This window comes from Oncorhynchus gorbuscha, linkage group LG12, assembly GCF_021184085.1.
Source record: "Oncorhynchus gorbuscha isolate QuinsamMale2020 ecotype Even-year linkage group LG12, OgorEven_v1.0, whole genome shotgun sequence".
NCBI lineage: Eukaryota > Metazoa > Chordata > Actinopteri > Salmoniformes > Salmonidae > Oncorhynchus > Oncorhynchus gorbuscha.
Genome location: NC_060184.1, coordinates 26,876,087 through 26,900,949, shown reverse-complemented (window position 1 = coordinate 26,900,949; position 24,863 = coordinate 26,876,087). Strand labels below are relative to the sequence as shown.

At 43.3% G+C, this 24,863-nt stretch overlaps 1 protein-coding gene and 1 long non-coding RNA gene across 5 annotated transcripts in view; one reads left to right on the top strand and one right to left on the bottom strand.

Annotated features, from left to right (window-relative positions):
- LOC123990795 (calcipressin-2-like) overlaps positions 1 to 24,863 on the top strand; it is a 141,175-nt gene that overhangs the window by 93,785 nt on the left and 22,527 nt on the right. The window lies entirely within an intron of this gene.
- Positions 6,994 to 8,769, bottom strand: LOC123990796. Its single transcript, XR_006830716.1, has 3 exons — positions 8,584 to 8,769; positions 7,910 to 8,049; positions 6,994 to 7,466 (listed from the first exon to the last, which is right to left on the bottom strand). It is a non-coding gene; the product is annotated as an uncharacterized LOC123990796 (long non-coding RNA).

Sequence of the window (24,863 nt, the reverse complement as noted above, 5' to 3'; positions counted from 1 at the left end):
ATCTTCTAACCATGTATTGCTACCACTGTATCATCAAAGGTATTATCTAAGTGAGTTTCAGAAATTGTCAGAACATGAATGTCATCTGTTACTAGTGTGACTCCCTGCTCTGTCCACTGGGTTTTGCTGTGCTTACTTCCTGCAGGAGATTGGTGGGCGGAGCTGGGAGGGTCGTCAGTGCTGATGGGGCTCGGCTGTGGCATAAAGCCACTGTTTCCCCATTCAGCAAGTGATTCCTCTCTCCATGCGTACCTTTGGTTGTTTCGTTGTGGCTTTGGCAGTTGAACCCTAATTTACTGACTTTCATGCCTCATCTGATTATTGTTGTGTGTTTACTTTATTTATGGAATAAATTAACTTTACTCAGTGTGTGGTTTCTCATTGTTTGTTACAATCTTGAGCCAGGTTGTAACACTAGTAAATCATCTAATCAAAATCAAATCAAATGTATCTGTCACATACATATGGTTAGCAGATGTTAATGTGAGTGTAGCGAAATGCTTGTGTAAATGCTTGTATTGATTTCATGAACCTTGTTTCTTAAACTACATATGTGAGCTATTTTTAACACTTTTCTGGGATTCTTCTTTGTTTTTCTTGCATTACTGGGAAGCTTAGCAGAGGTAGACATGCTTGGGTTATTTATGTTAGTGCTGGGTGAGCTGCACACTGTGTACTTCCTGCTAGGGCACCCTACCTCTGTGTTAAAAGTATAACTCTGGTTCATAGGCATATGATTATTGCATACAATAGCTGTAGGATCAGCAGAGGCATTCAGAGCAGAAAGAGGGAAATAAATGAAGTTACTTTTCTTCCAATGCCCGTAGAATAATGTACATTTACTGGAGCATTATGATAACTCAGTGACACAATGGTAGGGCTTAAATGAGCTGGGTTTGGGTCATTGATAAGTCTTATATTGCTGTGAAAGGATCCAGGAGTCCAAATGATGTGAGTGGATCCCATCCTCCTTATAACACAAGCTTTGTTTCCAGAAGGTATCAAAATGGTCAATAAATGTTACACAATAGTCTCGTAGCCAGTTATGGAGGGATACAGGTCTGCTGAACTGTTCAATGCCATGATTTGGGGAGGGCAGAGGGACACATGTTTTGAGGCAATACGGTGTTTGTTTATGTTTACATTGTTTACAAACATGAGTAAAACAAGCTGATGGGGCATGACAGTTGAACTATGTTTTGGAGGCATGTTATTTATCAGTTATTTTCTTCAATAATCAATTGGTATATTTCATTCATTTAAAGGTCTTATAATGGATGTAGAAACTGCTGGCTGCCTCTTTAAAAGATTAATGGTCTCAAGTCACACCGGTCAGAACCTGTACCTTTTTAAACTTCTTAGTATTCATAGAATACGTCCTCTGGCATCAATCCCTGTCTGTTCTATAATCAGCCCTAATTCATCCCTCTGTGTACAGAACAAGGGCATAGAGACACAACAACAAAGACTGAGAGTGAAGGACAATTTATGAGCTGGACCCCAGTTGACCTTCAAGATGCCGTAAAGAGACATCAATACGTTTTACTGCCATACAATGTAAAGCCTTTGAGTCCTTAAAAATACTTTATGATCATAACAAGAGTATTAACTCCCGTATCGTTCCACTTCAGAGTATAGGGAAGGTTGTGTTCTGGCCTTTATGACCGTGTCATGTCCAGTTAGTGTTTGTAGTGGACCACACGTGTTGACCGACAGAGTAGATGACCGCTCAGGATGTAACCGTCCATTTCACAAGAGTCAGTCAGGTCAACCTCTCTACAACCCCAGCTGTTGGTCTAATTAAATACTGGTCCCATGGGGAATGTGTTCCACAAGATGTATTACAGGCAACAAGCTATTTACATATGTATTTAAACTGAGGAAGGACATTCTGCACAAGGTTGTGTGTGACATTATAGTAAAAGAGGGGAGAGTTCATCTAAAATAACTATTATTTCGATCCATGGACATGTTTAGCACTGTCTGTCAGACGATGCAATATTGCCCAGTGGGCTTCCTATGACGTGTTGATTTAAAAAGCATTTCACACACAGTAAAAGATGAGGTTGAGATGGAGAAACTTGTCTGTCTGTAATACAGTATCTCTCACCAGTTTAAGACACGAGGCTTCACTTTTGATTTAAAGAACAGCACTCCAGTCAGAATGTATCCTATCCGCCTTCACTCCTCTGCTCCAGTCTGCCTCTGTTTTTCATGCCATCAGAGGGGCTGTGCTAGTGTGCTAAATGTAACATGCCACCGACTTGAAAGAGCTGCACGCCAAAGCAGTGCCACCCTCTCCACAAAGGTTCTGCTGTGCGTCGCCATGTCAACCATAAATAATGCATGAGGCTGAGAGATATCGACAACCTGTGCCTACTGAACCCGATACACCACGGGCTTATTAATCTCTGCTATGAGAGGAGTATCAACAGTCCTCTCATTAAAGGAAAACTTCACCGCCAGACACTATTTGGTGTGTTTTTCCAGTCTCCCTACATAATTCTGATTGATGAGAGGGTGTTTCAGACATAATTATGCACTATAGGGGCACAATAGGGGCGGCAGCATAGCCTAGTAGTTAGAGCGTTGGACTAGTAACCAAAAGGTTGCAAGTTCAAATCCCCGAGCTGACAAAGTACAAATCTATCGTTCTGTCCCTGAACAAGGCAGTTAACCCACTGTTCCTAGACCGTCATTGAAAATAAGAATTTGTTCTGAACTGAAACAGGGGCGGTACAAGTTTACAGCTTCACTAGAGATATGTTACCGTGCACTATCTATCGGAGATTGCAAATGAATTAGCTACAATGGCTGCTTCTGATGATTCCTCTTTCCAAGAAGAACTGGACATTGATTTTTTTTAAATGTTATTTTACATAGGAACATACAGCCCTATATATTTGAGCCAGAATACACTGAAGAGGAGTTGAGACCGAGAAAAATAATTGCGAGACAAGTAAGCAGTGGCTGTAGCCTAGACCAGCTGGACCAGGACTCAGGAGGGCAAATGACAAAGAAGTAAGTTGTTTTGCTGTCGGTAGCTTGCTAGTATTATAAACTGGGTGGTTCGAGCCCTGAATGCTGATCGGCTGACAGCCATGGTACAGTGGGGCAAAAAAGTATTTAGTCAGCCACCAATTGTGCAAGTTCTCCTACTTAAAAAGATGAGAGAGGCCTGTAATTTTCATCATAGGTACACTTCAACTATGACAGACAAAATGAGAAATAAAATCCAGAAAATCGCATTGTAGGATTTTTTATGAATTTATTTGTAAATTATGGTGGAAAATAAGTATTTGGTCACCTACAAACAAGCAAGATTTCTGGCTCTCACAGAACTGTAACATCTTCTTTAAGAGGCTCCTCTGTCCTCCACCCGTTACCTGTATTAATGGCACCTGTTTGAACTTGTTATCAGTATAAAAGACACCGGTCCACAACCTCAAACAGTCACACTCCAAACTCCACTATGGCCCAGACCAAAGAGCTGTCAAAGGACACCAGAAACAAAATTGTAGACCTGCACCAGGCTGGAAAGACTGAATCTGCAATAGGTAAGCAGCTTGGTTTGAAGAAATCAACTGTGGGAGCAATTATTAGGAAATCGAAGACATACAAGATCACTGATAATCTCCCTCGATCTGGGGCTCCACGCAAGATCTCACCCCGTGGGGTCAAAATGATCACAAGAACGGTGAGCAAAAATCCCAGAACCACACGGGGGGACATAGTGAATGACCTGCAGAGAGCTGGGACGAAAGTAACAAAGCCTACCATCAGTAACACACTACACCGCCAGGGACTCAAATCCTGCAGTGCCAGACGTGTCCCCCTGCTTAAGCCAGTACATGTCCAGGCCCGTCTGAAGTTTGCTAGAGAGCATTTGGATGATCCAGAAGAAGATTGGGAGAATGTCATATGGTCAGATGAAACCAAAATATAACTTTTTGGTAAAAACGCAACTCATTGTGTTTGGAGGACAAAGAATGCGGAGCATCCAAAGAACACCATACCTACTGTGAAGCATGGGAGTGGAAACATCATGCTTTGGGGCTGTTTTTCTGCAAAGGGACCAGGACGACTGATCCGTGTAAAGGAAAGAATGAATGGGGCCATGTATCGTGAGATTTTGAGTGAAAAGCTCCTTCCATCAGCAAGGGCATTGAAGATGAAACGTGGCTGGGTCTTTCAGCATGACAATGATCCCAAACACACCGCCCGGGCAAGGAAGGAGTGGCTTCGTAAGAAGCATTTCAAGGTCCTGGAGTGGCCTAGCCAGCCTCCAGATCTCATCCCCATAGAACATCTTTGGAGGGAGTTGAAAGTCCGTGTTGCCCAGCAGCAGCCCCAAAACATCACTGCTCTAGAGGAGATCTGCATGGAGGAATGGGCCAAAATACCAGCAACAGTGTGTGAAAACCTTGTGAAGACTTACAGAAAACGTTTGACCTCTGTCATTGCCAACAAAGGGTATATAGCAAAGTATTGAGATAAACTTTTGTTATTGACCAAATACTTATTTTCCACCATAATCTGCAAATAAATTCATAAAAAATCCTACAATGTGATTTTCTGGATTTCTTTTCCTCATTTTGTCTGTCATAGTTGAAGTGTACCTATGATGAAAATTGCAGGCCTCTCTCATCTTTTTAAGTGGAAGAACTTGCACAATTGGTGGCTGACTAAAATTTTTTTTTGCCCCACTGTATATCAGACTGTATACCATGGGTATGACAAAACAGTTATTTTTACTGCTCTACGTTGGTAAACAGTTTATGATAGCGATATATGGCCAACATACCACGGCTAAGGGCTGTATCCAGGCACTCCGCGTTGTGTCTTGCATAAGAACAGCCCTTAGCCGTGGTATATTGGCCATATACCACACCTCCTCGGGCCTTATTGCTTAAATATAAACTCTCTTTTTACACAAAGCAGTGTTGTTCAGTACAGTACAATTTGGTGATTGATTCGGCCATAACAGGACTTGTAAGTACCGTTACAAGACAAGTTTAGCTAGCTAGCTGCATTTGCTATACCTACAATGTACTGTCGTCTAACGTTTTAGCTATTTACCTAACTAGCCTAGCTAGCCTCAGTGCCTCTCATTAGGAGCAAAACGTTGATGATTATGGTGGAGAGTAAAGGAAAGACTTTGGCTTTATTACTCATATTAGTCTTGGAGTAACTATACCTGTGTGTTGTAGCTAGCTAACATGTGTCTGTGAGATGTCTCATTTTCTACACCATGCTGCTACAGTAGAAATACAGATAATACACATCGATTGCCCTTGAAAGTCTAATAGTGTTTTCGTCTTTCTCTCGCAGACAATGCCGCTTGGATACAAAGAAGTTGATGGCTCTCAAGAGGAGATGCGAAAGATCCTATAACAGCAATCGCCCCCTTGTATCAAAGTGACTCTGAACACCTCACTGCACCACCCCAACATACCCTATGCAAGTATTCCCTTTGTAGAACTGTGGTATGTATTATAAGCATTAGTAGTATATTTATCTTCTACTGTATATACAGTTGAAGTTTGGAAGTTTACATACACTTAGGTTGGAGTCATTAAAATTCATTTTTCAACCACCACAAATTTCTTGTTAACGAACTATAGTTTTGGCAAGTCTGTTAGGACATCTACTTCGTGCATGACACAAGTAATTTTTTCCAACAATAGTTTACAGACAGATTATTTCACTTATAATTCACTGTATCACAATTCCAGTGGGTCAGAAGTTTACATACACTAAGTTGACTGTGCCTTTAAACAGCCAAAACCTCAGAACAACCATTGTAGACCTCCACAAGTCTGGTTTATCCTTGGGAGCAATTTCCAAACGCCTGAAGGTACCACGTTCATCTGTACAAACAATAGTATGCAAGTATGAACACCATGGGACCACGCAGCTGTCATACCGCTCAGGAAGGAGACGTGTTCTGTCTCCTAGTGATGAATGTACTTTGGTGCAAAAAGTGCAGATCAATCCCAGAACAACAGCAAAGGACCTTGTGAAGATGCTGGAGGAAACAGGTACAAAACTGTTTGGCCATAATGACCATCATTATGTTGGAGGAAAAAGGGGAGGCTTGCAAGCCGAAGAACACCATCCCAACCGTGAAGCACGGGGGTGGCAGCATCATGTTGTGGGTGTTCTTTGCTGCAGGAGGGACTTGTGCACTTCACAAAATGGATGGCAACATGAGGGAGGAAAATTGTGTGGATATATTGAAGCAACATCTCAAGACATCAGTCAGGAAGTTACAGCTTGGTCACAAATGGGTCTTCCAAATGGACAATGACCCCAAGCATACTTCCAAAGTTCTGTCAAAATGGCTTAAGGACAACAGCATCAAGGGATTGGAGTGGCCATCACAAAGCCCTGACCTCAATCTGATAGAAAATGGGTGGTCAGAACTGAAAAGGTATATGTAAGCAAGGAGGCCTACAAACCTGACTCAGTTACACCAGCTCTGTCAGGAAGAATGGGCCAAAATGCACCCAATGTATTGTGGGAAGCTTGTGGAAGGCATGGTGAAAATCTGAGTTGAACTGTATTTGGCTAAGTTGTATATTAACCTCTGACTTAAACTGTATGTCTTACATTTACATAACTGTCCCTGCATACTGCTGTGTAAACTCACCTCGGTCTCCAGAGCAAATAAACTTTGTCTTGAATACAAGTCATGTTTACTTATTTGTTATATTGATAAACTAATCTAGTAAACTAATGTTTACTTGCCAACAAATTCAAGTTTAAATTATACACCAACTCCCTGCATCATTTGTTTTAGCAGTAAGATTGAACCTAGATTAACCAAATATATTTCATGAATATCACAATGAATTGATCCAGAAGTTAAAGTCAGCACTTTATTGGTTTCTGATAACCTATATTATACAACGATTAGTTCTAATTCTGAATGCTGATTGGTTAAGACTGCATTCCAGCCGGTGTCTATTCCACAAGTTACCACCAGCTAAATCTATAATCTGACTGCACAATCCACTTTCTCATCAGCCCAGCCAGGCAATTTATAAACTTGATCTCCACTATAAAATGCATCTAGACATTATTTCACATATCTTTAGACTAACATTTAGTTTTCAACAGCGGAGATTTGTATAAATCTTGCTGTTTGTCTCTCCGACATTTGCAACCTTGTTTCAATATTCAAATTCGATCTCCAGCTGTCCCATAGTAATGATCGGGAGTCGGGACGAGACAGACTGGCAGGCTGTGTTTCTCGGACAGTCGAAATCATGGCATCCTTCAATCTATATTATACTAGAACACGAGTCTAACTGAATATGGATGTGGTTTTAGTTGAATGTTCTTCAGCTGGTGAACCTCTGCTTGTGAAGGGTAATGGCAGCTGGTTTAGCAGGCTTTGGCGATGTTCTTCACTTGCCACTGCTTCGACCTCTCGCAGAAGATTTGTATGTACCGCAAGTCCCCTGGAAAGACATGAAGAGGATGTGTAAAACATCAATACTGACCATGAGGACCATACAATAACCATACAATAAACCATGTTCATCTGTAAACCAAAAAAGGATACAGTAGACGGGTACAGTATGTGTTCTGTTACACTCAGAGTCAATAATGGGGCATTGAGTTGGACTGTTAGCAAAGATGTGAAACGTTTGATGGGGGCTTGACTTGTAGACAGTCCAGTTGTATATTGTTGTATATGAGTGCCTACAGTTGTGCTGTTGGGTAGACGAGCACTGCCAACAATAGTGTGAATAGGTTCGAAAAGTATACTAACAGCCCCTCTCACCCCTGCCAAAGAACTGACTGCAAGGGTGTAAAAGGTTTGAGGAGCACTTGTCTTGTAGACAGTTTAGTGTATTGGTGATTTTGTTTTCTCAAGAGGGTTTTGTGCTTTCATAAATACCTTTGGCTGTCCTGGCTTGTTTCAACGTCAGATGATGTTGATCTTAGGCTTATTCTAGGCTGAAAGATTTCATCCAATGGGTCTACGGGCTCTGTACTACTAACGTTGGTGTCAAGGTCGTCCTCAGTAGCAGGATTAGTCTGAAGGACACACAGTAGTCAGCGATGAGACAACATTTTACTACTTTGTCCCCATCAATACACACTCAAACAAGGTACAATATCCACCCTCCACACTCATGTCAATAGATCATGCATACTAACCTTCACACACACACCCCAACAGACACCAGTCAGCCACCCACACCATCCTCTCCTTACTAATACCTCATTTTCTCCAATGTAGACTTCAAGCCTTGTATGAACAATCAACTAAGCCTTCACTACACAGAGAAAACGACAGTAGAAGTTGTAGCCTACTTGTAAACACCAGCTATGACAACAAGACACGGACCATGTATATGCCTAGCTCCAGTATTTTTATTTACTCGTCATGGAAAGATTTAGTCGATTTTTGTACGATTTTAGAAGGTGACGTAGACTTACTAGTTCCTGGTGTTGATGTTGATGATGTTGATGCCGCTGCAGATGTTGATGCGATCGGACTCTAAATAGAACATAAACAAATGTATTTTGCTAGCTAGCTAGTTAGATAAGTAACGTTAACAACATTACCTCAGCTTGGCTTCTTTTCTGTTGCACTGATGTTGGCTGATCGGATGCCTTCCTCTTTGAAGAGAAGAGGGAAATCGATGGAATACCATCACTTTTTTCAGACTTCCGTTTCAAAATCCTCTGGCTGAAAGTGCTGGCTACAAACAATCATTTTTAGGTTTCTCACATGCATTTCTCACACCCTTTCAATCGCACTATCGGATAAACAACACAATCAATCCCTCCCCGCCCCCACTCCTCCAGGATTCACCTCAGCCACTGTGTCAGGCAGTCAGTCAGGAGAGAGTGACAACCACAATTGTGTCTGGTGTGGTAATGATGGCCGTCTTTGAGTTAGAGGTTTAGTCAGAGCAAGCAGCGGATGCAAATGTCAATCAGTCAGCTGTTATGTCTTGTTCTTGTTTATACTACATCTATGTGGATTGTCATTCATCTTTTTGTCGGTCTTTTATTTATATAGCTCACTAAATGCCTTATACTAGAGTGCTTTTTTGTCCAGTAGTAGGCCTAACCCTACTCAAAAAGCCAATATTGATATGATGATTATATAGTGTCCAGTAGTTAAGCTTAGTATTGTGAAAGCTAGGCTACTACGCTCTGAGAATGCTCCATTTCAGAGAGTATCTAAATGTACAAGGATTATACAGTATTCCATACAGCCAGAGTCAAGCCCACCTCAAGCCCTTCCTGGAAAGAGCCTCAATTTCTCATCAGAACAGCTGTTTCACAGAATCTGGCCATCTTGCTTATTTTAACTAGACGTAACTTGAGCTGCCAATCGCACGGTTAACTCCCACTGTAAACACCCTTAGTTCCAGACAATGATATAAAGAGAGGGGGGGGGAGCAAGCACCTGCAGTTCCTTGCTAACCTCTTTTCTATTTTAAGTATCTCTCTCTCTCTTCTATTTTAAGTATCTCTCTCTCTCTTCTATTTTAAGCATCTCTCTCTCTCTTCTATTTTAAGTATTTTTTTTCTTTTTTCTCACCTTTATTTAACCAGGTAGGCTAGTTGAGAACAAGTTCTCATTTGCAACTGCGACCTGGCCAAGATAAAGCATAGCAGTGTGAACAGACAACACAGAGTTACACATGGAATAAACAATTAACAAGTCAATAACACAGTAGAAAAAAATGGGCAGTCTATATACAATGTGTGCAAAAGGCATGAGGAGGTAGGCGAATAATACAATTTTGCAGATTAACACTGGAGTGATAAATGATCAGATGGTCATGTACAGGTAGAGATATTGGTGTGCAAAAGAGCAGAAAAATAAATAAATAAAAACAGTATAAAAACAGTATGGGAATGAGGTAGGTGAAAATGGGTGGGCTATTTTCCTATAGACTATGTACAGCTGCAGCGATCGGTTAGCTGCTCAGATAGCTGGTCAAATCAAATCAAATTTATTTATATAGCCCTTCGTACATCAGCTGATATCTCAAAGTGCTGTACAGAAACCCAGCCTAAAACCCCAAACAGCAAACAATGCAGGTGTAAAAGCACGGTGGCTAGGAAAAACTCCCTAGAAAGGCCAAAACCTAGGAAGAAACCTAGAGAGGAACCGGGCTATGTGGGGTGGCCAGTCCTCTTCTGGCTGTGCCGGGTAGAGATTATAACAGAACATGACCAAGATGTTCAAATGTTCATAAATGACCAGCATGGTCAAATAATAATAAGGCAGAACAGTTGAAACTGGAGCAGCAGCACAGTCAGGTGGACTGGGGACAGCAAGGAGCCATCATGTCAGGTAGTCCTGGGGCACGGTCCTAGGGCTCAGGTCCTCCAAGAGAGAGAAAGAAAGAGAGAATTAGAGAGAGCATATGTGGGGTGGCCAGTCCTCTTCTGGCTGTGCCGGGTGGAGATTATAACAGAACGTGGCCAAGATGTTCAAATGTTCATAAATGACCAGCATGGTTGAATAATGAGGGAGAATTATTATTAAGTATGTTTGAAGTTGGTGAGGGAGATAAAAGTCTCCAACTTCAGCGATTTTTGCAATTCGTTCCAGTCACAGGCAGCAGAGTACTGGAACGAAAGGCGGCCAAATGATGTGTTGGCTTTAGGGATGATCAGTGAGATACACCTGCTGAAGCGCGTGCTACGGATGGGTGTTGCCATCGTGACCAGTGAGCTGAGATAAGGCGGAACTTTGCCTAGCATGGCCTTGTAGATGACCTGGGGCCAGTGGGTCTGGCGACGAATATGTAGTGAGGGCCAGCCGACTAGAGCATACAAGTCGCAGTGGTGGGTGGTATAAGGTGCTTTAGTGACAAAACGGATGGCACTGTGATAGACTGCATCCAGTTTGCTGAGTAGAGTGTTGGAAGCCATTTTGTAGATGACATCGCCGAAGTCGAGGATCGGTAGGATAGGTAGTTTTACTAGGGTAAGCTTGGCAGCGTGAGTGAAGGAGGCTTTGTTGCGGAATAGAAAGCCGACTCTTGATTTGATCTCTCTCTCTCTCTTCTATTTTAAGTATCTCTCTCTCTCTCTTCTATTTTAAGTATCACTCTCTCTCTTCTATTTTAATTATCTCTCTCTTCTATTTTAAGTATCTCTCTCTCCTATTTTAAGTATCTCTCTCTCCTATTTTAAGTATCTCTCTCTCTCTCTCTCTCTCTCTATTTTAAGTATCTCTCTCTTCTATTTTAAGTATCTCTCTCTTCTTCTATTTTAAGTATCTCTCTCTCTCTTCTATTTTAAGTATCTCCCTCTATCTTCTATTTTAAGTATCTCTCTCTCTCTTCTATTTTAAGTATCTCTCTCTCTCTTCTATTTTAAGTATCTCTCTCTCTCTCTTCTATTTTAAGTATCTCTCTCTCTCTTCTATTTTAAGTATCTCTCTCTCTTCTATTTTAAGTATCTCTCTCTTCTTCTATTTTAAGCTGCAGTGGCTGTTAAAATAGCTCCAGGTGGTGGGATGAGATGTAGGAACATTTAAATTATGCAACAGTGTTTGGCATTACTAACTCTCAGCTGTCAACCCCCTAGGGAACTCTCTATTTCTCTCACCCCCCTCTCTCACTATCTTTCCTCTCTCGGTCCCTCTATCCTCACTCTCTCGCCCTCTCTATCCCTCCTCTCCCTGATCTGATAAATTGGGGTTATCCACTATACCTTAGGGAATAGCCTGCATGACTGCATAGGCCCACTCACCGTAATATACTGTAGGCCTACAACTAAGATTGGTTACTCATATGACTCTGACTCAGTTGTATTTTAATAGAATGATCTTCCTGTATCTATCAAAACATGCAATATAATTACTTCCTCTCATATTTACTGGAACACCATTTCATATTCCTATTGAGTTCCTTTCCCTTTCTCTGTTTAGGGACTAGAGTGGGTTGCATAAGTGATTCATTTAAAGCAGGGGTCTCCAAGAGGTCGATCGCATTCAAATTGTAGCTGCAGTAGGCTTACCTAGTATATTATGAGTAAGTATATAATTTGAATATATTATTTGCAGTGGCAATTTTAGCATGTTTATCTTGGTGGGGCAAAAAAATAAAAAATAAATGGGAGGCATGCCAGCAAAGCCACTACACAACACTAAACAATACATTAATTGCACTATAACAGTGACAAACGGTGCACTATAACGGTGACAAACGGTGTTAGGGCCTACATAAAGCTGTCCCAACACCTTACCGCTGCTACACCTGGCTATCAGCGGAGCCTTGTCTGGCAGTAAAACAAGTAATTCAGCCTCAATTACTGCCTTTAAAAAAAACATAACTGATATGGCTGAGTTGCTTAAGCAAATGTGGTTTCTTATGACAATTGAGATGTACCAACTATGGCACAAGGGGACGACAAGCGAATAAGAGGCAATCCGTCATTTCGATTCAGACATTAATGAGCGAGCTAGGACGGACGTAGTCAATACAACCATTTGTTTAGCACTTTCGAAATGTACAGCGACAGAATTTAGAACGTAGGGAGTTCTTACAGTGTTCTCCCTGTACACCAAGTCAGAAATGTAGGATAAATAAAGGGGGCATATAAGCAGACAATGAAAGCTCTTACAATATTCAATGATTACATTTCTCTAAACCAGGCTATATGCTACATGTGCACCACCAAGTCATAACAGTAGGCGAAATTAAGATGGATAAATAGACCAAATTATTAGGGTGAGGCACATGGGCTACTAAAATCTTACTACACAACATACACTCAGTATTACTTTCTTAGCTACAGTATGCATATCTCCTTGGCATATTACATCATTTATTCAGCAGCATAGAATACATTTTTGGACTCACCTTGTTGTGCTGTGCTCACTTGAACAGGAAGGAGGCGTGGCGGTCCTTCGTGGCCTTTTGTCATCAAAGTCTGACATTCTCTGGATTTATGGTGCTTTCAAAACAACTGGGAACTCGGAAAAAAACAAGGTTGAATCATGATGCACTATTGTAAAGTGACTGTTCCACTGGATGTCATAAGGTGAATGCACCAATTTGTAAGTCGCTCTGGATAAGAGCGTCTGCTAAATGACTTAAATGTAAATGTAAATGATGACGTCATTGATCTTCAGGTCGTAGCTCTAGAAAGAGGCCGGATTTACGATTCTGAGTTGAATGACTCTTCATAACGTATTTTCCCAGTCGGAGATCATTTATTCCTGACTTACCAGTTGTTTTGAACTCACTGAAGTTAAGTTTTCGCAGTTCAGAGTTAACAGTTGTTTTGAGCGTGGCACGAATCATGCTTCATTGACAGCATGGCCAATGTTGAATGTTTATCATTTTAAACTTAGAAAAGCCCCTTAATCCCAGATTTGGGACCACACAGCCACTCCACTGAATAGCAGGCTAGTAATTGCTTTGCAATGCTTGCAGTTAGCCAATGTCACTGATTCCTTCCAAACCACTCATTGTTGAATTTGCGATTTCCAACTTGTTGTTTAATGTTTATGTCCAATGGCTGATGAGCACCGATACGTTTTATCTATAATTTCTCTTAATTATTTCTCTTCATATGACAGCGATTAAAAAGGATTTGCCATAGATTGTAGACTTGATTCCTGATGATGACTGCTAGCTAAGATATGTGACACGTAAACTCAGCAAAAAAAGAAACTGTCAACTGCATTTATTTTCAGCAAACGTTGAAATTGGCTGCAATGACAGCAATCCCAACAGTCCGATGATGCTGTGGCACACCGCCCGATCCCGCTCCAGAGTACAGGCCTCGGTGTAACACTCATTCCTTCGATGATAAACTCGAATTCGACCATCACCCCTGGTGAGACATAATCGCGACTCGTCAGTGAAGAGCACTTTTTGCCAGTCCTGTCTGGTCCAATGATGGTGGGTTTGTGCCCAAAGGCGACATTGTTGCCGGTGATGTCTGGTGAGGACCTGCTTTACAACAGGCCTACAAGCCCCCAGTCCAGCCTCTCTCAGCCTATTGCGGACAGTCTGAGCACTGATGGTGGGATTGTGCGTTCCTGGTGTAACTCGGGCAGTTGTTGTTGCCATCCTGTACCTGTCACGCAGGTGTGATATTCGAATGTACCGATGCTGTGCAGGTGTTGTTGCACGTGGTCTGCCACTGCGAGGACGACCAGCTCCGTCCTGTTTCCCTGTAGCGCTGTCTTAGACGTCTCACAGTATGGACATTGCAATTTATTGCGCTGGCCACATCTGCAGTCCTCATGCCTTCTTGCAGCATGCCTAGGGCATGTTCACGCAGATGAGCAGGGACCCTGGGCATCTTTCTTTTGGTGTTTTTCAGAGTCAGTAGAAAGGCCTCTTTAGTTTCCTAAGTTTTCATAACTGTGACCATAATTGTCTACCGTCTGTCTGTAAGCTGTTTGTGTCTTAACGACCGTCCCACAGGTGCGTGTTCATTAATTATTTATGGTTCATTGAACAAGCATGGGAAACAGTGTTTAAACCCTTTACAATGAACATCTGGAATTTATTGGAATTTTTACGAATTATCTTTGAAAGACATGCTCCTGAAAAACATTTTGTTATACATTTTGTTATTTTTTGGGCTTACGTTATGTTGAATATTTTTACAGTATCTCTCATGCTAGAAAAGGTTGGATTTAAAGGATATTGCATAATCATGGGAACAGAGGAGAGCGGCATCAAGCTGGTCTTTACCCCCTGCATCACTGGACATTAGTTTATATACTAACTTGGAGTCAGAAGTGGAGCAGCGACTGTAGTTAGAGATTCTGAGCTTAGGGGTCAGAGACTGACAAGAGGTCAGGGAATAGTAGTGACAACTAGAGGTTGACCGATTAATCAGAATGGCCGATTAATTAGGGCTGATTTCAAGTTTTCATAACAATCGTAAATCGGTATTTTTGGACACCGATTTGGCCAATTTAAAAAATAATAATAATAATAATTATACCTTTACTTAACTAGGCAATTCAGTTCAGAACACATTCCTATTTTCAATGACGGCCTAGGAACGGTGGTTTAATAACTGCCTCGTTCAGGCACAGAACGACAGATTTTTACCTTGTCAGCTCGGAGGATTCAATCTTGCAACCTTACAGTTAACTCGTCCAACGCTCTAACCACCTGATTACATTGCACTCCACGAGGAGACTGCCTGTTACGCAAATGCAGTAAGCCAAGGTAAGTTGCTAGCTAGCATTAAACTTATCTTATAAAAAACAATCAATCAATCATAATCACTAGTTAACTACACATGGTTGATGATATTACTAGTTTATCTAGCGTGTCCTGCGTTGCATATAATCGATGCGGTGCGTATCGTAGCTCAACGTGTACCTAACCATAAACATCTGCATTTCTTCCAATAGTCAAAGGTTAATGAAATATACGTATAGAGAGAAATAGTCCTATAATTCCTATAATAACTACAACGTAAAACTTCTTACCTGGGAATATTGAAGACTCATGTTAAAAGGAACCACCAGCTTTCAGAGAATGTTCATGTTCATGTTCTGAGCAAGGAACTTAATCGTTAGCTTTCTTACATGGCACATATTGCACTTTTACTTTCTTCTCCAACACTTTGTTTTTGCATTATTTAAACATGTTTCATTATTTATTTGAGGCTAAATTGATTTTATTGATGTATTATATTAAGTTAAAATAAGTGTTCATTCAGTATTGTTGTAATTGTCATTATTACAAATAAAATAAAATAAATCGGCCGATTAATCGGTATCTGCTTTTTTTGGTCCTCCAATAATTGGTATCGGTATCGGCGTTGAAAAATCATAATTTGTCGACCTCTAGTGACAACACCTGTAGATATACAACTGGTATTGTAGCCACTTGGGAATGGTTATCTGATATGTTTAGAACACTTCTAGTGCAGAAAATATAAATGTGATTGGGCTAAAAATAAAGATGCATTGGTGGTGAACTGAAGTAGCTCTTAAATGATTTGGCCTGGGCATATGCATTCTAGGTCATGGAATAGAGTGCAGGATATGAATGTAAACTTTTAAAACACTGTTTAGACTTGCAATGCAATAATGTAGAGTGCAGTATGCATAGAAACATTTTATTTTAAAAACTCTGTTTATGTTTAAACTGTAAACATCACAGGTGTTTACTATAGTTATCTGGCATACATAATTTGTGTGTGTGTGTGTGTGTGTGTGTGTGTGTGCGTGCGTGCGTGCGTGCGTGCGTGCGTGCGTGCATACTCCATAGTATGCGTGTGTGTGAGCATTGCAGGCTTTTATTCTTCAGAGTATCAGTGGAGAAGCCTTGGGGTTAGCACTCCTGAGAAAGTTGACTCAGTCAGTCTGATATTTCATGCTCATTTAACAAACAAATAGAGAATAGGGATTTTAATTTGAACATTCTTCTAGTCATTAGTTGTTTATTGAACTCTTTAAACTGTGAAAATGATATTGTTTCTGTTGTTTCCTAGCTGCATTAAACTGTCTCAACTCATCCCCATTAAAACTAGCAACAAGAGACAGACCATAACATCAGCACTTGGCATTTTGGCACAAAACCTTTATCCAGTCAGATTGCTTTCTTCCAGCATGGCAATAATAGCCAGTTACACAAGGTGTGTGTGTGTGTTTTTCCACTACAGTGTTTCCATATGCAACCCAGCCTTCAGAGAGAGGGGCTACCTGAGTGTAGTATAGTGCTGCGGCCCCACCAGGCTGCCTCCCTACAACACAAGGCCTCGTTAAGGAGAGAATTATTTTGTTGTTCCCAGCCTTCCAGCCTCGCACTCGCTTTCTCATTAAGCCTGAGAAATAAAAACACTTAATGAAATATTTGAGGCGCATCTGTGGGCAGTTAGATGGGTGAGAGGGTTGCCAAGCATGTGTGGCAGCAGGTAGTGCTGTACTGTTTCCATACCAGGGTCTGGAGAGCAGAAGGAACTGTAGTACTGTGGCAGTACAGTGAAGACATGGCTGGGTGTATTGGACTATACAGCATACAGTAGAATAGATGTCTTTAGCATTTCATTTGACATGTCAGTGATTTAGCAGACGCTCTTAATCCAAAGCGACTTAAGTGCATTCACCATAAAGACGGCTAGGTGAGACAACCACATCACAGTCATAGTAAGTATTATTTTTCCTCCATAAAGCAGCTATCAGCAAAGTCAGTGCTAGCGAGGAAACGTTTCAATGTTTCCACACTAGATCAGAGGACACCAGTGCATGGGATGCAGCACACATTCCTCCCAGTATCAAACACGCCATCAAATCAAATTTAATTTCCCCATGGGCCGAATACAACAGGTGTAGACTTTACTGTGAAATGCTTGTAAGCCCTTAGCCCTTAACCAACAATGCAGTTCAAGAAATAGAGTTTAAAAAATATTGACTAAATAAACTAAAGTAAAAAATGTAATAAAAAGTAACACAATAAAATAACAATAACGAGGCAGGGGGGGGTACCAGTACCGAGTCAATGTCCTGGGTTACAGGTCGAGGTCATTTGTACCTGTAGGTAGAGGTACAGTGACTATGCATAGATAATAAACAGCGAGTAGCAGCAGTGTAAAAACAAAGGGAGGGTCAATGTAAATAGGCTGGGTGGCCATTTGATTAATTGTTCAGCAGTCTTATGGCTTGTGGGTAGAAGCTGTTAAGGAGCCTTTTGGACCTAGACTTGGTGCTCTGGTACCGCTTGCCGTGCGGTAGCAGAGAGAACAGTCTATGACTAGGGTGGCTGGAGTCTCTGACCATTTTTGGCACTGTGGCACACCTGTTTATTTTGAGACTATTAAGGAATGTGTTGTATACCCTCTGTAGCGCCTTACTGTATAACGTTTTGAGGATCTGAGGACCCTTGCCAAATCTTTTCAGTCTCCTAAAGGGGGAAAAGGCATTGACGTGCCCTCTTCACGACTGTCTTGGTGAGTTTGGATCGTGATAGTTTGTTGGTGACGTGGACACCAAGGAACGCAAAACTCTCGACCAGCTCCACGACAGCCCCGTTGATGTGAATGGGGGCATGTTCGGCCCTCCTTTTCCTGTAGACCACGATCACCTCCTTTGTCTTGCTCACATTGAGGGAGAGGTTGTTGTCTTGGCACCACACTGCCAGGTCTCTGGCCTCCTCCCTATAGGCTGTCTCATCGTTGTCAGTAATCATGCCTACCACCGTTGTGTCATCAGCAAACTTAATGATGGTGTTGGAGTCGTGCTTGGCTACGCATTCATGTGTGAACAGAGAGTACAGGAGGGGACTAAGCAAGCACCCCTCAGGGGCCCCAGTGTTGAGGATCAGCGTGGCAGACGTGTTGTTACCTACCCTTACCAGCTGGGAGCGGCACGTCAAGAAGTCCAGGATCCAGTTGCAGAGGGAGGTGTTTAGTCCCAGGGTCCTTAGCTTAGTCATGAGCATTGTGGGCACTATGGTGTTTAACGCTGACCTGTAGTCAGTGAACAGCATTCTCACATAGGTGTTCCTTTTGTCCAGGTGGGAAAGGGCAGTGTGTAGTACGATTGAGATTGCATCCTCTGTGGATCTGTTGGGGCGGTATGCGAATTGGAGTTGGTCTAGGGTTACCGGGATGATGGTGCTGATGTGAGCCATGACAAAGCACTTCATGGCTACCAACGTAGTCATTTAGGCAGATTACCTTTGCTTTCATGGGCACAGGGACCATGGTGGTCTGCTTGAAACATGTAGGTATTACAGTCTTGAACAGGGAGAGGTTGAAATGTCAGTGAAGACACTTGCCATTTCGTCCACGCATGCTCTGAGTACATGTCCTGGTAATCCGTCTGGCCTGGCGGCCTTGTGAAACACTGCAGCTCCATGTACTGTACTCTGGCACACCTGTTTATTTTGAGACTGTTGCTAAGGAATGTTGTATATTTAAGAAATGGTGATACAGGGAGTAAATTATTTGGAGTGTTTGGCCTGGCTTGAAAGAATGCAGTAATAATAGCTGCAGTCTGTTAGTGGTCCTGGGCTTAGGCCACGCTTAACCCAAAGGAGAGAGACCATCATGTCTATCTGTCCTTCTACCCCCATTACCCACCGCACACACACGCACTCTGCATGGTATGAGCCATCACTTTTGATAGGAGCTGGCTGGCTGGCTGGGGTACAGACATTCACCAGAGATGGTGAGCTCACCACATACAGTACAGTCCACACACACACACACACACACACACACACACACACACACACACACACACACACACACACACACACACACACACACACACACACACACACACACACACACACACACACACACACACACACACACACACACACACAGAGAGAGAGAGAGCACATTTATTAGCAGAGCCTGAAATAGCATGGATAATGCTAGGTCCAGATAGGCAGCATTCATGACGGGCTAGTGTGTGTGTCGTGATAGAGAACGGTAATGCTGTCGTTATTTGAGTCCCTCAGTATGATAGATGATGGCTAGGAGAGTGTTGCGATCCCAGTGGTCTTTTAGGTGGGGAGATGTTTGAAACTCTGTATCTTATAGTTGACAGATACTGATATGGTAGTTAGGTCCTTTATCTTGTTCTGAGGACTGGGCTTGTGCAGTGTGGTGTCAGATCTCCTCTCCTACTATCCCCTGTCATTCTCTTCCTCTCAGCACCTCTCATTCGTTCTCTATTTCCTTTTCACTCGTTTTATTTTCTGCATTCCCCTTCTCTCGCTCTCCCCTCCTCTCCCTCTCTGCGCGTCAGAATGTAGCAGCATTGACGTCACCCAGTGGTTGGCTGAGGAGTCCAGGCCCTCAGGAGAAATGGAGAGAGAGACTCACTTTGTAACACAATGCTGTGTGAATACTCTGAATAACAATTATTATTATTATTTGTATTTTTTTTACATTTAATCTTTATTTAACTAGGCAAGTTAGTTAAGAACAAATTCTTATTTACAATGATGGCCTACCGGGGAACAGTGAGGTAACGGCCTTGTTCAGGGGCAGAAATACACATTTTTACCTTGTCAGCTCCGGGATTCGAAACCAGGAACCTTTCAGTTACTGGCCCAACGCTGTGAACACTAGGCTACCTTCCGCCCAGGCAGATCCCCATTAGCTGTTGCAAAAGCAGGGGTCTTCCTAGGGTCCACACAAAACATGAAACATGTCATAATACAGAACAAGAACAGCTCAAGGACAGAACTACATTTTTTTTAAGGCACACGTAGCCTACATATCAATGCATACACACAAACTATCTAGGTCAAATAGGGGCGAGGCGTTGTGCCGTGAGGTGTTGCTTTATCTGTTCATTTGAGCAATTTGAGATGGAACGGAGTTCTATGCAATAATGGCTCTATATAATACTGTACACCTTCTTAAATTTGTTCTGGATTTGGGGACTGTGAAAAGACCCCTGGTGGCATGTCTTGTGAGGTAAGTGTGTGTGTCAGAGCTGTGTGTAAGTTGACTATGCAAACAATTTGGGATTTTAAACACATTAATGTTTCTTATAAAAAGAAGTGACGCAGTCAGTCTCTCATCAACTCTTAGCCAAGAGAAACGGGCATACATAGTATTTATATCAGCCCTCTGGTTACAATGAAGAGCAAGACGTGCCGCTCTGTTCTGGGCCAGTTGCAGCTTAATGAGGTCTTTCCTTGCAGCACTGGACCACACGACTGGACAATAATCAAGATTAAACAAAACTAGAGCCTGCAGAACTTCCTTTTTGGAGTGTGGTGTCAAAAAAGCAGAGCATCTCTTTATTACGACCAAACCTCTCCCCATTTTTACAACTATTGAATCTATATGTTTTGACCATTTTACAATCTAAGGTAACGCCAAATAATTTAGTCTCCTCAACTTATTCAACAGCCACACCATTCATTACCAGATTCAGCTGAGGTCTAGAACTAAAGGCATGATTTGTACCAAATAAAATGCTCTTAGTTTTAGAGATGTTCAGGACCAGTTTGTTACTGGCCACCCATTCCAAAACAGACTTTATGTCATGTTTTGTCTTATATTGTCTTGTCATTTTGCTTTCCCTTCTGTTCGTTTTCCCCCTGCTGGTCTTTTTAGGTTCGTTCCCTTTTTCTCTCCCTCCCTCTCTCTCTTCTCTCTATCGTTCCGTTCCTGCTCCCAGCTGATCCTATTCCCCTAATCAATCTTCTATTCTTTTCACACCTGTTCCGTATCTTGCCCTCTGATTAGAGTCCCTATTTCTCCCCTTGTCTTCCGTTTCTGTCCTGTCGGATCCTTGTATATTGTTCACCGTGCTGTGTCTTTGTCTTGCCCTGTCGTGTCTTGTTTCCCTCAGATGCTGCGTGTGAGCAGGTGTCTGAGTCTGCTACGGTCGGTGCCTTCCCGAGGCAACCTACAGTTTATGGTCGAGTCTCCAGTCTGTCCTCGTCACTACGAGTGGAATTAGTTTTTTATGCTTTGTTTTCTGCTCCGATTTGTCTAGGAGTATTGCCTATTTCCTTTACTGGAATAAAGACTCTGTTTTCGCCAAGTCGCTTTTGGGTCCTCATTCACCTGCATAACAGAAGGATCCGACCAAAGAATGGACCCAGCGACTACAGACGCTCGTAACACTGCCGTCGAGATCCAAGGAGCCATGCTCGGCAGACACGAGCAGGAATTGTCTGCTGCTCGTCATGCCGTGGAGAACCTGGCCGCTCAGGTTTCCGACCTCTCTGGACAGTTCCAGAGTCTTCGTCTCGTGCCACCTGTTACTTCCTGGACTGCCGAGCCTCCGGAACCTAGGGTTAATAACCCACCTTGTTACTCCGGGCAGCCCACGGAGTGCCGCTCCTTTCTCACCCAGTGTGATATTGTGTTCTCTCTCCAACCCAACACATACTCTAGAGAGAGAGCTCGGGTTGCTTACGTCATATCACTCCTTACTGGCCGGGCTCGAGAGTGGGGCACAGCTATCTGGGAGGCAAGGGCTGATTGTTCTAACAATTACCAGAACTTTAAAGAGGAGATGATTCGGGTTTTTGATCGTTCAGTTTTTGGTAGGGAGGCTTCTAGGGCCCTGGCTTCCCTATGTCAAGGTGATCGATCCATAACGGATTACTCTATAGAGTTTCGCACTCTTGCTGCCTCTAGTGACTGGAACGAGCCGGCGCTACTCGCTCGTTTTCTGGAGGGACTCCACGCAGAGGTTAAAGATGAGATTCTCTCCCGGGAGGTTCCTTCCAGTGTGGACTCTTTGATTGCTCTCGCCATCCGCATAGAACGACGGGTAGATCTTCGTCACCAAGCTCGTGGAAGAGAGCTTGCGTTAACGGTGTTTCCCCGCTCCGCATCGCAACCATCTCCCTCCTCTGGCTCAGAGACTGAGCCCATGCAGCTGGGAGGTATTCGCATCTCGACTAAGGAGAGGGAACGGAGGATCACCAACCGCCTGTGCCTCTATTGCGGACTTGCTGGACATTTTGTCAATTCATGTCCAGTAAAGGCCAGAGCTCATCAGTAAGCGGAGGGCTACTGGTGAGCGCTACTACTCAGGTCTCTCCATCAAGATCCTGTACTACTATGTCGGTCCATCTACGCTGGACCGGTTCGGGTGCTACATGCAGTGCCTTGATAGACTCTGGGGCTGAGGGTTGTTTTATGGACGAAGCATGGGCTCGGAAACATGACATTCCTTTCAGACAGTTAGAGAAGCCTACGCCCATGTTCGCCTTAGATGGTAGTCATCTCCCCAGTATCAGATATGAGACACTACCTTTAACCCTCACAGTATCTGGTAACCACAGTGAGTCTATTTCCTTTTTGATTTTTCGTTCACCTTTTACACCTGTTGTTTTGGGTCATCCCTGGCTAGTATGTCATAATCCTTCTATTAATTGGTCTAGTAATTCTATCCTATCCTGGAACGTTTCTTGTCATGTGAAGTGTTTAATGTCTGCAATCCCTCCCGTTTCTTCTGTCCCCACTTCTCAGGAGGAACCTGGCGATTTGACAGGAGTGCCGGAGGAATATCATGATCTGCGCACGGTCTTCAGTCGGTCCAGAGCCAACTCCCTTCCTCCTCACCGGTCGTATGATTGTAGTATTGATCTCCTTCCGGGGACCACTCCTCCTCGGGGTAGACTATACTCTCTGTCGGCTCCCGAACGTAAGGCTCTCGAGGATTATTTGTCTGTGTCTCTTGACGCCGGCACCGTAGTGCCTTCTTCCTCTCCTGCCGGGGCGGGGTTTTTTTTTGTTAAGAAGGACGGTACTCTGCGCCCCTGCGTGGATTATCGAGGGCTGAATGACATAACGGTTAAGAATCGTTATCCGCTTCCCCTTATGTCATCAGCCTTCGAGATTCTGCAGGGAGCCAGGTTCTTTACTAAGTTGGACCTTCGTAACGCTTACCATCTCGTGCGCATCAGAGAGGGGGACGAGTGGAAAACGGCGTTTAACACTCCGTTAGGTCATTTTGAGTACCGGGTTCTGCCGTTTGGTCTCGCCAATGCGCCAGCTGTTTTTCAGGCATTAGTTAATGATGTTCTGAGAGACATGCTGAACATATTTGTTTTTGTCTACCTTGACGATATCCTGATTTTTTCACCGTCACTCGAGATTCATGTTCAGCATGTTCGACGTGTACTCCAGCGCCTTTTAGAGAATTGTCTCTACGTGAAGGCTGAGAAGTGCTCTTTTCATGTCTCCTCCGTTACTTTTCTCGGTTCTGTTATTTCCGCTGAAGGCATTCAGATGGATCCCGCTAAGGTCCAAGCTGTCAGTGAGTGGCCCGTTCCAAGGTCACGTGTCGAGTTGCAGCGCTTTCTAGGTTTCGCTAATTTCTATCGGCGTTTCATTCGTAATTTCGGTCAAGTTGCTGCCCCTCTCACAGCTCTTACTTCTGTCAAGACGTGTTTTAAGTGGTCCGGTTCCGCCCAGGGAGCTTTTGATCTTCTCAAAGAACGTTTTACGTCCGCTCCTATCCTCGTTACTCCTGACGTCACTAGACAATTCATTGTCGAGGTTGACGCTTCAGAGGTAGGCGTGGGAGCCATTCTATCCCAGCGCTTCCAGTCTGACGATAAGGTTCATCCTTGCGCTTATTTTTCTCATCGCCTGTCGCCATCGGAACGCAACTATGATGTGGGTAACCGCGAACTGCTCGCCATCCGCTTAGCCCTAGGCGAATGGCGACAGTGGTTGGAGGGGGCGACCGTTCCTTTGTCGTTTGGACAGACCATAAGAACCTTGAGTACATCCGTTCTGCCAAACGACTTAATGCACGTCAAGCTCGTTGGGCGTTGTTTTTCGCTCGTTTCGAGTTTGTGATTTCTTACCGTCCGGGTAGTAAGAACACCAAGCCTGATGCCTTATCCCGTCTCTTTAGTTCTTCTGTGGCTTCTACTGATCCCGAGGGGATTCTTCCTTATGGGCGTGTTGTCGGGTTGACAGTCTGGGGAATTGAAAGACAGGTTAAGCAAGCACTCACGCACACTGCGTCGCCGCGCTTGTCCTAGTAACCTTCTTTTCGTTCCTGTTTCTACTCGTCTGGCTGTTCTTCAGTGGGCTCACTCTGCCAAGTTAGCTGGTCATCCCGGCGTTCGAGGTACTCTTGCTTCTATTCGCCAGCGCTTTTTAGTGGCCTACTCAGGAGCGTGACACGCGCCGTTTCGTGGTTGCTTGTTCGGACTGCGCGCAGACTAAGTCAGGTAACTCTCCTCCTGCCGGTCGTCTCAGACCGCTTCCCATTCCTTCTCGACCATGGTCTCACATCGCCTTAGACTTCATTACCGGTCTGCCTTTGTCTGCGGGGAAGACTGTGATTCTTACGGTTGTCGATAGGTTCTCTAAGGCGGCACATTTCATTCCCCTCGCTAAGCTTCCTTCCGCTAAGGAGACGGCACAAATCATCATCGAGAATG